Genomic DNA, 13622 nt, shown 5'->3' with positions numbered 1-13622 from the left:
GACTCACAATTTAAAATAGCAAGACTCGAAACCCCCGAGGACACTGCACAAGCTCCCTGGGCAGCCTGTTCTGCCCGCTCCTGCTGCAAAAGTTTCTGCTCACAGCTGGTCAATACACTGGCCTTCCTTCAAAGCAGTGGGAGGCACCAGTCTGAATCCTCCCACAAGGAGAGAGAATCCCACCAGATTCACCCTAATTGTACACTAACTATGGTAATGTCTCTGAAAGGGGGTGAGAAAGATGGGAGGAAAGGGAGAAAATCTCTATTTCTTCCTTATTGATTTTGTATGCAGACTGGCTCCTGATTTCCACTGCTTTGTTTTTGTTATAATATCCTTAAAATGGAAATAAAATATCTTGTTTTGAGCTAATTAGGCATTTTCTGTGATCAAAGTTTGCCTTGTCTTACCCTTCTTCCCCTCCTGCTTCTCTTTACAGCACAGGTTAAGGCAAAAAAAAAAAAATTATTTTGGTTTGACCCACACTTCGACAACTTTTTAGCATACAGCCATATGAAAGGAAAAAGAAAACAAGTTTTATCATGGGCCTTTGAAAACACAAGTATTAGTGCCTTGCTACCAGTTGGAAATTTCTATTTCTTCTTTCCTCACCTCATACTTCATATCCCAAGATGCAAGTAGACCCCATCCTTCCCCACTGGACAAGAAGCTGTGTTCCTCCCCAGTGGAATTATTTGGAAGACACAGCCCAGCCGATGTGATCTGCAAGGGCTGAGCAAGACTCGCTCAATCCATTTGCAGCAATATCATCACTCTTGCTCAACTGGATTGAAAGAAAAGACTACTTTCTTCGCTGGCAAATGGGCTTGTAGCCAACAAGATTTTGAAAACAAATATATACTCAGGAACAACTTACCCACGCAGCAGCTTTAAAAAACCCCAAGCCCAGCAGAACCCTCGTATCCCTCCTGATGGAAGCAGCTGCAGTTGCTATGGAGCCCGGGCTGCCCGCGCAGCCGTGCCCTTGATGTGCTTTGCTTTATTTCAGACCGTCTTCTGCCTGTCTTGTAGCAGACTGCGACTGCATCCCTGCCCTGTACTTTCCCTTTTCATATTCTCTCTCTTTTTTTTTTTTTTAAACAGAAGAGCAGTAACTCTGCTGCAGATCAGTAAATTATATTTACAGTAAGACCTCAAAGGGCCATAGGCAAAAGGCAATATCTGAAGCACACAGCTACTGTGATGAACTTTGCTGACGGAAGAATTTTTATGATGGATTTATTTCTCAATCATTTTAGTCAAAATATTAAGATAAAAAAATTGCAATGATGATGTAAAAAGTGAAACTAAACTGTTTTAGAATGACATTTGAATTTTTAGAATTGCTTACATTTAATTAAAGCCCTATTGTAAAACATTTTCTTCCAAGAAGAATGCATCTGTGTCAGGTGATAAGTTTTTATTCTATCTGAGAGGGGCTTAAAGGGTGAAAGAAGTTTCCCAATAAGGAAAAACATTTCCAAGATGTTTCAGTTAGGCTAGTGCATGAACTAAGCCAATAGTTTTCACTGTCATGTGTTAGATGAGGCTATCCCTCTATGGAAAACCAAAATCTCAAAGGAATCTAGACAAAAATCCAACCTGATCCCAGCAAGTCTGCAAGACCAGCTGGATCCTGGTGCTGCAGCTGGCACAGAGCAGCAGAGGCACAGGCACACCACCACGTGAACGATGCCATCTCCTCCTGCGTGGCAGTAGCTTGCATCTGAGGAGCTCAAGGTTAGGAGCAAATCCACAAAGCACAGAACAGTCTACATGCAATTTGTGCTTTATTTCTTTTTTAAAGAAACACACAAACCCTGAACTGTTCCCTAAAACCCAGGCAGGATGAGGAATGGATCTCTTCCTGCTCTAACCTAGTCAGCTCCAGCAAACTGATTCAAGAGGGATTTGGAGAGGAAAGCTTCTTACTCAACCAGGAAGCAGGATGTTTTTTTCCCTGCTATTGCCAAAGAGAAAGGACCTATACATTTTGTTCTTTTTTGTCCTTTATCATCACCTCTGATGACTTAGCAGCAAATGCTAAAAATAAATTTTCATGCTTCATCTTCAAAGTAGATATGGTACAATGCTTAAAAAAACCCACCACACCCAAAACCTATATCCCAGAGAGAATATTATAAGTATTTCAGAATCCAAATTAAACTTTATGAAGAGGTACTGTAAGTCTGCCAAATGTGATATTTTACATACAGCTTTGGGTCTATAAGGTCCTTTCTAGTCGACTTCTCATGAATGAGACGGCAATTAAGATAGCTGCACATTTCTGAAAAGCAGTCATAAAGTGCTTATGATTTACTGCACAAAGGCATTTTTAGAAAACAATGAAAACATCTGAAAACAATGACCTAAAACTGTTATGAGTTGTAGAGGTAAGAAGCAATATTCTAATCTCCAGGGGCAAGTTGGGGCCATTCAGTTTTCTACTTCCTTCATATTTCTGAAGTTTAATACAGACTTTATAGACAGGCGGTAGGCAGGACACTATCCAAATCCAGAAACTGGTTTGAACTTCCGTATGAAAACACAACAATAATGAGATAACTATATTTTTGTAACAAATAACTGCTACTAATCCCACCTGCATGACTGATGGCCTAAATTTAGATGTAATAAAACTGATTTTGGCTGTAAATAGCGTGAAATAATGTCTCAAAATTTTGACTCAAAGTGAGTCAAGATAATGCCTGGATCCAAAACTCCAAGGAAACTTGAGGGACCTAAGCTTGCACTTATGTTACTTTAAATAGATGAGTCACATGAATATGAAATAAGCATGCATGAAATGATGTTCATAATCACAACCTTGAACTAGAGAACCAAAGCTAAGTTTTATGAAAAGTTACTGACAAACAAAAGTAGCCTTTCTTTAAAATAGCATCAAAGATTCTGCATGCTAACACCTATTGCACCTGAAGTGCTCACCTGGGAAAAGGGGTCTGTTGCCTATTTTCCATGTAAGGAAACATCTCTGTTTATATCAGTGAATGTAACTGATGTGTATGTCTAGGTCCTTTGGGCAAAATAGTAGTTATTGCTCTTAACAAGATAAAATATTTCAGCTCCTAACATCCTTAGTGTTGATGATAGTGGGGAAAAAAAACCTCTGTGAGAAAAAATTAGTTCCTCTTTTGTACAGTTGGACTTCCCTTTTCCTAAAGAGTTTATACTCTTTATAGAGAGCTTATATAGATATAAACTCACACATATTTTTATGTGTGTGTATGCATATATAAAAATATATATTAAAATAATTGGGTTTTGGTATGGCATTACTTAATAAATCAATCACAGCAATCTGAAACATACAGGTCACACCCAGATTATTTTTACAAGAATCTCAAAAGGCAAGATTTTCTCAGGTACCCCAGGGAATTATGCCTTGAGGCTGCTTCTGCATTTGTTTACATGCCTAGAAGTGGGTTCTGATCCACAATTTTAAATATCCAGTTGCTTTGTTCAAAATTCACTCTAATTAATTAGTAGCATGCTCGAAGAGCAGCATTGGATGGCAGCAGCACCAAGGGAAGCCTGAGACAGTAAAACATACACCCAATTATCAGTCGATGGCTCATCCTGCTGGTAACTGTGTTAAACATGCAATGCAGGCGCATGCTCAGCAGCGTGGCAGCAGGCTTTGTGCTGCAAGTTACTAACAGTAAGAGGCAATAAACAAGAGCTGAGAGGCCCTCAGCAGCTTCAGCGCAAAGTCAGTCAGCAAGTTTGTGCCACTGCTGAAACAGGCAAAGCCCAGCACTGGGGGCAGCTGGAGTTACCTGTTTGGGGTTACGCGGAGTGGCCATTTCAGCATATGCTTACATATCCTGAGTTAGTCAAGAAAGTGCTACTGAAAACGCCTGCCCCACCTCTAAACTGTTAGGTCCATATGTGACACGATGTGCCTGGAGCTGAGAGTACTGCAACACAGGGTTAAAATGATGATAAACAGACAGAAGATACTTCCAATGCTCTTAAATCACACGCAGAGTTACTATATACCTTCCTAGAAACAGCAGTATTTAAAGAAATGATAAAGAGATAATGGATGCTAAGGCAAATGAAAAGATGAGGCGGTAAGCCCCAGAGTTGGCTGGAGGCAGGAGCGATGTATTTCATCATTTCTAGGACAGTTTTTATTAGTAACTGAATTACCTGGTTTCATTTAGTGCTGGTATACAGTAATACCTTCAACCTCTGTTCCAAAGATGCATTTGTTGTTTTAACAAATCCTTGCATCTTTTGCTCCCTATCTTTCACTCATGATTTGGAGATTACGTGTACATCTATTTCCATGTAGACATTCCTTCCCAGGAGGTATGTCTACTCTTGAGCTGACTAGCACTACTTGATACCACTGTTTGTTGACTGACATAGAAATATAAGCAGAAGAAAAATATTCATGTCTGTATAATATTCTTCAGTGTCAAATACAGTTGTTGAGTGACTTATTTTTAAATGACAGTAATGATATTTTTAGCAGAAGCACCTATTTTTCTTTAGTTTCACATGTTTATTCACAACACTGAGAATCAGCAACTTTTTCCCCCTCACATAACTGTTACTGCTCTTACAGTAAAATACATCCAAACATTTCTGACAGCATCAGGGGATGGAAAGCAGTTACTATGTTGACATGGACAACAACTGCAGACGACACCAAGTTGGGTGGGAGTGTTGATCTGCTGGAGGGTGGGAAGGCTCTGCAGAGGGACCTGGACAGGCTGGATCGATGGGCCGAGGCCAACTGTATGAGGTTCAACAAGGCCAAGTGCCGGGTCCTGCACTTGGGCCACAACAACCCCAGGCAACGCTGCAGGCTTGGGGAAGAGTGGCTGGAAAGTGCCCGGAGGAAAAGGACCTGGGGCGCTGGTCGACAGCAGCTGAACATGAGCCGGCAGTGTGCCCAGGTGGCCAAGAAGGCCAACGGCACCCTGGCCTGTATCAGAACTGGTGTGGCCAGCAGGAGCAGGGAGGTGATCGTGCCCCTGTACTGGGCACTGGTGAGGCCGCACCTCGAATCCTGTGTTCGGTTCTGGGCCCCTCACTACAAGAAGGACATTGAGGTGCTGGAGCGTGTCCAGAGGAGGGCAACGAAGCTGGTGAAGGGTCTGGAGCTCAGGTCTTCTGAGGAGCGGCTGAGGGAACTGGGGGTGTTTAGCCTGGAGAAGAGGAGGCTGAGGGGAGACCTCATCGCGCTCTACAACTACCTGAAAGGAGGTTGTAGTGAGGTGGGGGTCGATCTCTTCTCCCAAGTAACAGCGATAGGACGAGAGGAAATGGCCTCAAGTTGTGCCAGGGGGGGTTTAGATTGGATATTAGGAAACATTTCTTTACTGAAAGAGTGGTCAGGCCTTGGAACAGGCTGCCCAGGGAAGTGGTGGAGTCACCATCCCTGGAAGTATTTAAAAGACATGTGGATGAGGCGCTTAGGGACATGGTGTAGTGGGCACGGTGTGTTGGGTTGACAGTTGGACTCCATGATCTTAGAGGTCTTTTCCAGCCTTAATGATTCTATGATTCTACAGCTAAACCGGACCTGTTAATGATGCCCAGTCCCTTGCCAATACCAACAAATAGGCCAATGCCAATGAATAAGCGTCTTGCTTGTTCAGAGCCATTTTGGATTTTTCAAAAGCACGCAGTGCTGGTGTAAGTCTGCTCCTGCTGAGTATCTTGGCTCTCCAGCCTCTAGCTTTAACTGATGGAAGAAACTTCTTACATCTTTTTCTCCCACATGAACTCTGTACACACAGAAAATGCCCAACTTCTTATCTAGGAAAGGGAATGCATCGTGGGCTGTGAAGATCATTTGCTCTACACTCCTGATGTTCCTCATGAGAGGTTGCTAGAGACATTGGAGAACAAATACAAGCCATGCTGTAAGGCCAGCTCCTATCCCCAAGGCCTACTTCGTTCCCATGCCATACATGCCTCTTTCCACTGCCAAATATAGATGGTGATAATGGAATGAAAACAGAAAAAAAGTATAATATCTATGGTTTCCTTCTCCCAAGCAAAATCCAGACTTTCCATTGAGATTATAGATTCTCAGCTCTCCCAGGCTGTTAATGGCATAGGCTCTACCCAAAGAAGACACCAGCCCAGCAACAGCTGCACACACCCGCACTGACCGGTGCACCAGGTAGAGCATTAACTCATTCTGCCATCCCCAAGGCCTTCATAGGGCTTTCACATGGTAAAGCATTATTCACAGCATAGACCATTAATAGAAGGGCAATGGGGATTCCTCCACCTCAGCTTAACTTTTGGCAGAAAAAAAAAAAAAAAATCTCACATTGTATTTCTCATAATGGTATGTATTTTACAAGCAAAGGAGGGAAAAAAGTTTTATGCTTAGAGCTTTTTCCCAAATTTTTACAAGTCCTTTACTGAGCGGCACATTACACAGCAGCAGAGCTCACTCCCAGCTGCCTGTGGGTGTTCTGAGGGGTTTTTTCATCTTCCTGCTCTCCTGTGGGTTTGGATGTGCCATCTCTGTCAATACCAAATTGATTCCGGCCATCTACTGCCATCCTGCTGGTTACCCAGCACTTCTGAAGAAAGTCATTTCACACACTTCCCTATATCAGATTTTCCCTTTGAATGAACAAAATAATAATAATAAAAAAACCAAAACAAAACAAACTTTGAGAGAAAAAGAGCGCAGTTATATTTTCTGCTCCTACTCTCGACGATGAGCCTGACAAACTCAGTTACTCTCTCTGTCCTCTGCACTGTCTGCTTTGCCTGTCTCAGCCGGTTCAGACATCCTTACCCACCACTTACTTCATGCAGGACAACTCCAGGAGCGTATCAAGCATTCCTCTCTTTTCCATTCCTCTTCAAATCCATGGTAACTCCCATTTTCTGGGTTGCTTGCTTCTCCACTATGTTTTTGCTTAATTTGTGCTTAGAGAATCTTATCAGACCAAAACCATAAGCCAGTCTTAAGCAACACACAGATATTTTAGTTCAAGGAGGGGAAAAAAAAATCCCAAACCAAAGAAAGCAACAAAATTGCCTCTATTTGGGAAAAGCTGCCTGGCAGAGCTCTCTCAGACATCCCTGCTGGGCTCTACCTAAAACCAGGTCAGCACTTCTCAACCTGCTGGGCTAATTGACAGTGTAATGAGGGGCACCTGTGAGCAAACAACTAATTTTTTAACTCCTGCTAAGCTTGAATGTATCCTAAGGGCAGTTAAGCATAATGAGATTTCCCTTCCACTACAAGCTTGCAAACCAGTGAAGTCCAAAGCTTTGGCAGTGATCGTTTTGTCCCTATAAATTGCGTAAACAGGTATGAGCAGTATGTGGCATTGGAATTTCTGCATGTGCAAATGCAGGAACCAGCCACGTGTTCAGGAAAGCTTGGGAAAAGGAGAGGAAACTAAACCAAAATACCTCCCTTTGTTGCAAAACCTTGTTTTGATTTTTCTCTAACTGTGCTGCTAAATGTTGCTATCTGTGATCTCGGGAGATAAAAATCAGCCTTTACTATACTTTTTAAAGTGAACTAGTCTTTCTCAATGCCTAACCCATTGTTATTTGAGCTGTTCAACAACAAATGCCAAAAGAATTTACAGTCTGTATTATGGAGCAGGAAAAAAATAAGCCAGGAGGTGAAAAGGACAGACGCAGAGCAGTGTCTGATGGGGTAATAAGCACAGCGATCCTCTCCCTGTCCCCTTCACAACCTCTGTAGGCAAACCCAAACAGCACCTGACAAAGCCTTGCATAAAATACTGAGAAAAAGGAAGACACAAGTAAAAGGTGAAAGTGTCAAAACGTATAATGAATCCTTCTGCAAGCAACATAAACAATAAGTCATTCACCCCAGTGTGACAAGACTGCCTTAGCCCTTCCAGGTCCAGAACCTGCAGGCACCCACTGGAGCGAAGGAAAGTCTTCTGCAGCTCCCAGCAGCGCTCTGAGTTGTGGCCATTGCGAGCGAATGTCTTTGTGGAAATATTAGATGTTTGTTTACATAAGCAAAATCCATAATGATTCCTTCAAGGACAACTGGTAAAATAGAGAGCTTATGCAGTAAAAAGATGTGATCCACCAGTGAAGTTTTTAAGAAGCCATACAAAACACCAGAAATCCCAAAACTGCTTTGATTGGAGAGAAAAGGCTTTTAACAATTGCAAGCATTATCTGAGATAAAATGGATTAATATTGACCGTTAAGTCAGTGTGTTTTCCTTTTCTTTATTATTACTACAGATCAAGCTAATAAATTTTCCTTTAAGACCCTTTGCATTTTTACTTTGCAAACCCCATGCAAATACTTCCTTCGCCTGTAGCTTCCTCTGACTTTGCTTTGAACGCAAACTAGAGATCTTGAAACTTCCAGTGATCATCACAAGTCACAGCAGCAAGATCTGAGTCACTCTCATGTAACTTTCACTGACAGCAAGCTTCAACGTGCTCAGTGTATTACCACCATTTTCCAGACAGGGAAAGGCTTTGTGGAAAGTGGGTGGAAGACCTGAGCAATGAGTGTGGTCACCTGCACCGGCACCTGCGTGTTCACAGACACGTACTCCGTGCTCTGCCTCATTCTCCCTTAGACGTTAATGTGTACTCCAACCATTTTTTGTTGAACTGAACCATACGTATAATCTGCCTTCCCATCCAACACAAAAAGCATTTCCCAAGAAATACTGTCAGGATAATCTGGCCTTTCCTAGCATGCAAGAAGTAATTAGACAATAATGAAATAATGAGTTGTGATTAATCATTTTATTTTGCTAACAACACAAGCAACATGTGAAGATAAAAATGCCAACAAGTGTCCCATAAATTACTATGGATATTTACTGCTATGGACCAAATACTCAGTATTTGCTAGCTCCTGTTTTTGAATCAGGGCAAAATTCAGATATCACATTGTGGTATACAAATCTCTGCAATTCTCCAAAGTGACAAAGGCTGTGGCTATAAATTACTGTCTACTTCAACATACAACCATATCAACTATATTTAGTGAACTTTTTTTCCTATTTATGTGAAAATCTGAAACTTAGCCTTTGAGGTAAAGAAAAATCTGTGGTTTGGATGGTTATATTAGATTTCTACTATGCCTTCAAGTTTCTTACTAACTTTCTTTGCCAATATTTCTTTTCACATAGAGTAAGAAAATACCACATACAAGAATGAACCCTGTATCTATAAAAAGCCAATCTTATGGAACTTTTTGATGGAACTTCAAAATCTAGTGTTATCCTGTGGTGTGAGCACCAGTTACTGGTTGGAAAACACCTGGTTTAGTTTTATCCAAAAGGAACACAGATTGTGGATGTTGAGACCATACCATCAGGCAAACCAAAGTGCAAATGAGTATAATCAAGAGATTTGCTTTAAAAGCACTGTCCTCATCCAAACCAGACTCATTCTTATTATAAACCATGGTTAGAATTCCTTTGTTATGGAGGCAGCTAGAAAAATAATCCAATATCAAATTAATCAAATAATTATTTTAATGTAGAATTAGTTAAAATGCAAAATGTAACAAAAACTCTTCAGGAGGACCATGGGAATATTAGTGTAAGAATCCTACTAGAAGCTAGTGCAAATCAGTAAATCTTCAGACACTTTAGATATTTAGTAAAATTCTCCCTCTGGGCATATCCTGAATCCCTGAAGTCGGTAAGATTTCTGATACTGACTCGGTGGCATCAGAATCAGGCCTTTTGTGTGCAATATCTTTTTTAATTAAACACCATTAATACGGAGTTTGTTTCAGATTTACATCCCAGTAAAATATAGTATGTGCCATCTGGAGTTCATTAATGGTGTCCTTTACCTACCGTATGTGCCAGGGGACAAATCTATTATGCAACTAAGGGTCATGCGAGATGAAACAGAGCAGTCAGCAAAAAGATGAGAAGTCTCTTTGGTATTAAAAGCCCAAGTTGAATCAATTCCATCTGTGCTGATTTTCAAAGGGTTGAAATAGAGGAATCAGGATTGCCACAGAGTGATGGCCAGTCTGAACAGCATCTCACACCACAGCAGCCTTGCACAGCTAACAGTTTGCTCTGCAATCAATACCAACCTACTTCCAGATGAGTAAATTCTGGCTATGGACTCTGACAAAATCAGCCTTGTGCAATATCCAACAACATTTGGGCAGCAGCTTTCCGGCCCAGCTGCAGGTTTCAGTTAGTTCAGGGACACCTCATCCCAGTTAGTCTGGGAAAGCTCAGGGGGCATTGCCCTCCTTCAAAACACAGACGTGCAGCCAGCCTCACCAAGCAGCCAGGCCTCCCAAGCTGTGTTATGAAATGGCAGCGGAGCCTGGAACCAACAACAGGAGAAAACGAGAACCCAGAAACATTAGTTAAAAGGATAGAAAATACACATGCTGCATCTTAAACTGACTCTTCTTTTCACCCGAGCTCCATGAAAAACAAGGTCCCTGTTTGCACATGACCTTGTCAAGGTCAAACGACCATGGCACCGGTGGAGTAAATCGAAAAAGCAGCACAACAGGGTATCTGTTGGGCTTAAAGACAACACTCCACACCCTGCCGCCTGCGTGTGTGTTTGAGGAAACAAATTTTGTCCTCCAGACATTTTCTCAAGTCTTTCCCAACTACTTCTCCTCAGACATTGCCTCTGTTTTTATGGAGTACAAAAGGGAGGGTCACGCTGGAGGATATAGGAAGCTACACAGATGGAATTTATTGATCCTACATCTTGATTCTGCATCATCAGTGAATAATAAATCCCTAATCACATGTTCCTGGAAATAACGATTTGTGGATTTGCATAGAATGAAAAAGTTTTTTAAAAATCTCCATTAGAATAATTTCTACAGAACTATATTAAATTCCTGAGATCTTTTGGGGTTTTAGGTCTATTTGACTAAAGAGCACTTGGCTGTAAGTGCCAAAGGAAAATCAGGGAATTATCTTTCTACGTTATCTTTCTGGTAGAAATTGCTTAGTATTTTGCTACCAATAATAGCCAACGCTTGATGCTCTAGGGACAAGTAAGCTCCCCTTTTCCTTTGCGTGCAGGTAAATGCTACTAACCAGTTGTGGTCAAATAAAGATAGGATTACAGGGATGATTTACTTCGGAGTTCTGAAGTATTGGCTAATATTTGGCTGCTTTTACCACAACATATATTAGTACAAATGCTGTTATCTGTCTTAAAATTACTCAGTCCTGTTAGAGTCTCACAACCAGAGTAGTTGGATGGAATAGCTTTGTGTTCAAATCCTACATCCCAGTCCATTGGTTTGTGTAAAATTTTTAGAACTTTCTTTTTCTTTTATTTTTCCATTTAAGCTGAACATCTGCTATTGATTGTACGTGAAGAGCTGCACCAGAAAAGGTAATAAACCTAGAAGACAGATGTTTTAAAGGAAAGTGTTAACAAAGATCATTATTTAAAGGCCTTCCATTCATTTGCTGACACTATTTTGAATTTGAGCCATCCACAATAAAAGGTAATATTTCAGAGATGCATTTGGGGGGGGGGGAAGTGAAGCAAAGTTTTATTCTTCATGTAAATTGACAGTGCATGTTCTGAAACTTCACCAAGTAGGAGGTGTTGACAACTGTCACTTTCAGAGCATATAATAAGGGAAAGATTTATAGGCACACAGTTCCACAAATATATTCAAGACTAGTGCTTTTCAAGACAACCAATGGGCCTTAAGCACATTCTTAAATGTCATCTTAAAATGGGATGCTATTTTTTCTATCAGGGCCCTAGTGACAATGCAACTTCCTCTAGTCAAGGCGTTCTTGTATCCTCATACCAGTGTCACTTGCCTTTTAATTCACCACTACAAAAGCTAAACTTTCTACCAGTCTGATATTTCCAGGTGAAGAACAAGCAGTTACTACTCAGAAAGCTGACAAAAGCCAATACAAAACAGACAGAAAGTCCACTGCAAAAGTATTAAGACAGCCCGTACACCAAACTTTCCATTTCTGAGCATACTTTAAGCACGTACCATGCACTTAAACCTACAGAGAAGAATAAAAGTGTAGAATAGATGGTAGATTAAGAATGCTGTATATCAGCTGAGAGCTGTGAGCCTAGACTGACAGCAGTGAATGTCTCCTGCCAGTAAATTATTATTTCATACTATACACATTTCTCTGGAAGTATCATGATGTGAGAAATAACAAACAAAAGTCAATCTGACTCCAATGTATTTGTTTTCTAATTTCTTTCTGCATTTTAAACAGTGTCAGTAGAGGGGCACAGCTATATTAAGTGAAGGGAAAAGAAACCTCAATGAGATAAATGACATTTAAAACCACCAAGGGAGCACGCAGCTGGAAAAAAACCCTCATCTTTCTTTTTTTGATCTAACAAGTTAAAGAGCACAGAATAGGAAGCAGTTCTCAAGATACGCAGTATATGCTTTGGAGTTCAGAACATAGGAAATGTCCAAATCAGTTACTCAGTGAGCACAGAAACCAGATTACTTTGTTACAGTAATTCATCATAACTTGTATTACCCTGAAACACCGACATTTACAGCTGTAGAGGACATTTATCAACAATTACAGGCCCTGACATTTCAACTCAGTCACGTATGACAGAGACTCTATGAAGATCCTGATGAATAAATGGAGCAGGAAGGTTCAGCCCACTTAACCAATGAAAGGCAGAGACATTATCTTCCATGGGCTTGCTGGCGTCCTAAAGCAAAGCTGTTGCAAATCAGAGGTATGTTTATTAACCACACCAAAGCGAAACTAGGTATTAGGGGGGGAAAAAATCCCAAACATAGAATGCAAAACAGGACATTTGAAAATGGATTATACAAATCCTTTAGGTAGTAGATGATTCATGTGTAACATATAGATATATATAGAGCACACATTATGTACATATTTATTTATGCATAAACACATATAGGAACTAACCTCACAGGCATGCTCCATCATGATGCACACTGCTTGTCTGCTTTACCTGAGGATAGTACCATTCCTTGTATGCAGTGCACTTCATTTTAAAACCTGTAGGCTGTTCCTAGCAGACAGATTTAAAAGGATTTTTATAATTCACGCTGCAAAAGGCTAAAAAAAAAAATCCATCCCTGCTGCATAAGATTATATTTTCCATCTCTATCCTCTGAATAGTGGAATCGGATGAGAAATGATTCATCAATCAGTCCGGGGAAGCATTTAGAGGACAGAGAAGAAAAAGAAAAAAAAAAATCAACCATACAGTAAAATCTGCTCACCAGGTACACACCCCCAAAGTGAAGAATCAGACCAGCCTAACTGAGGAGAAGCTAAAGATGAATTTCACAAGAAGGCTGCAGTTGCTGGGTGATGCACTGTAAATCCTGCTCCCGCCGGGGAGAATGAGCTCATTGCGAAGATCCAGCAGCCGCCCCTCAGCCATTGCAGTGTCACTGCAGCTTGCAGCTGAGTGCAGGCACGTCATCACACGAGCTCCCTGAAAACTGAAAGCCCTCCCTTTCAGAAATCCGAGTCAAGCATGCTGGTATAAAACCAGCTCACCTCCAGCGCAGACTGAGGTCCCCTTGTACCTGGATGCTGCTAGAAGGACTTGCATTTTCAGCTTAATTATTAAGCCAAAGATTTGCATCCAGCACAGACTGAA

At 41.1% G+C, this 13622-nt stretch overlaps 1 protein-coding gene across 1 annotated transcript in view; it reads right to left on the bottom strand.

Annotated features, from left to right (window-relative positions):
- JAKMIP3 (Janus kinase and microtubule interacting protein 3) overlaps positions 1-13372 on the bottom strand; it is a 91390-nt gene extending 78018 nt beyond the window's left edge. Inside the window, exon 1 of the mRNA XM_075155315.1 lies at positions 12917-13372. The gene's annotated coding sequence lies outside the window, so the exon portion shown is untranslated. The remainder of the gene's footprint in view (positions 1-12916) is intronic.
- Positions 13373-13622: the final 250 nt, after the last annotated feature.

Source organism: Calonectris borealis, chromosome 7, assembly GCF_964195595.1.
Source record: "Calonectris borealis chromosome 7, bCalBor7.hap1.2, whole genome shotgun sequence".
NCBI classification, from domain to species: Eukaryota; Metazoa; Chordata; class Aves; order Procellariiformes; family Procellariidae; genus Calonectris; species Calonectris borealis.
The sequence above is the reverse complement of the archived record's forward strand: the minus strand, read 5'-3'. Positions and strand labels throughout refer to the sequence as shown.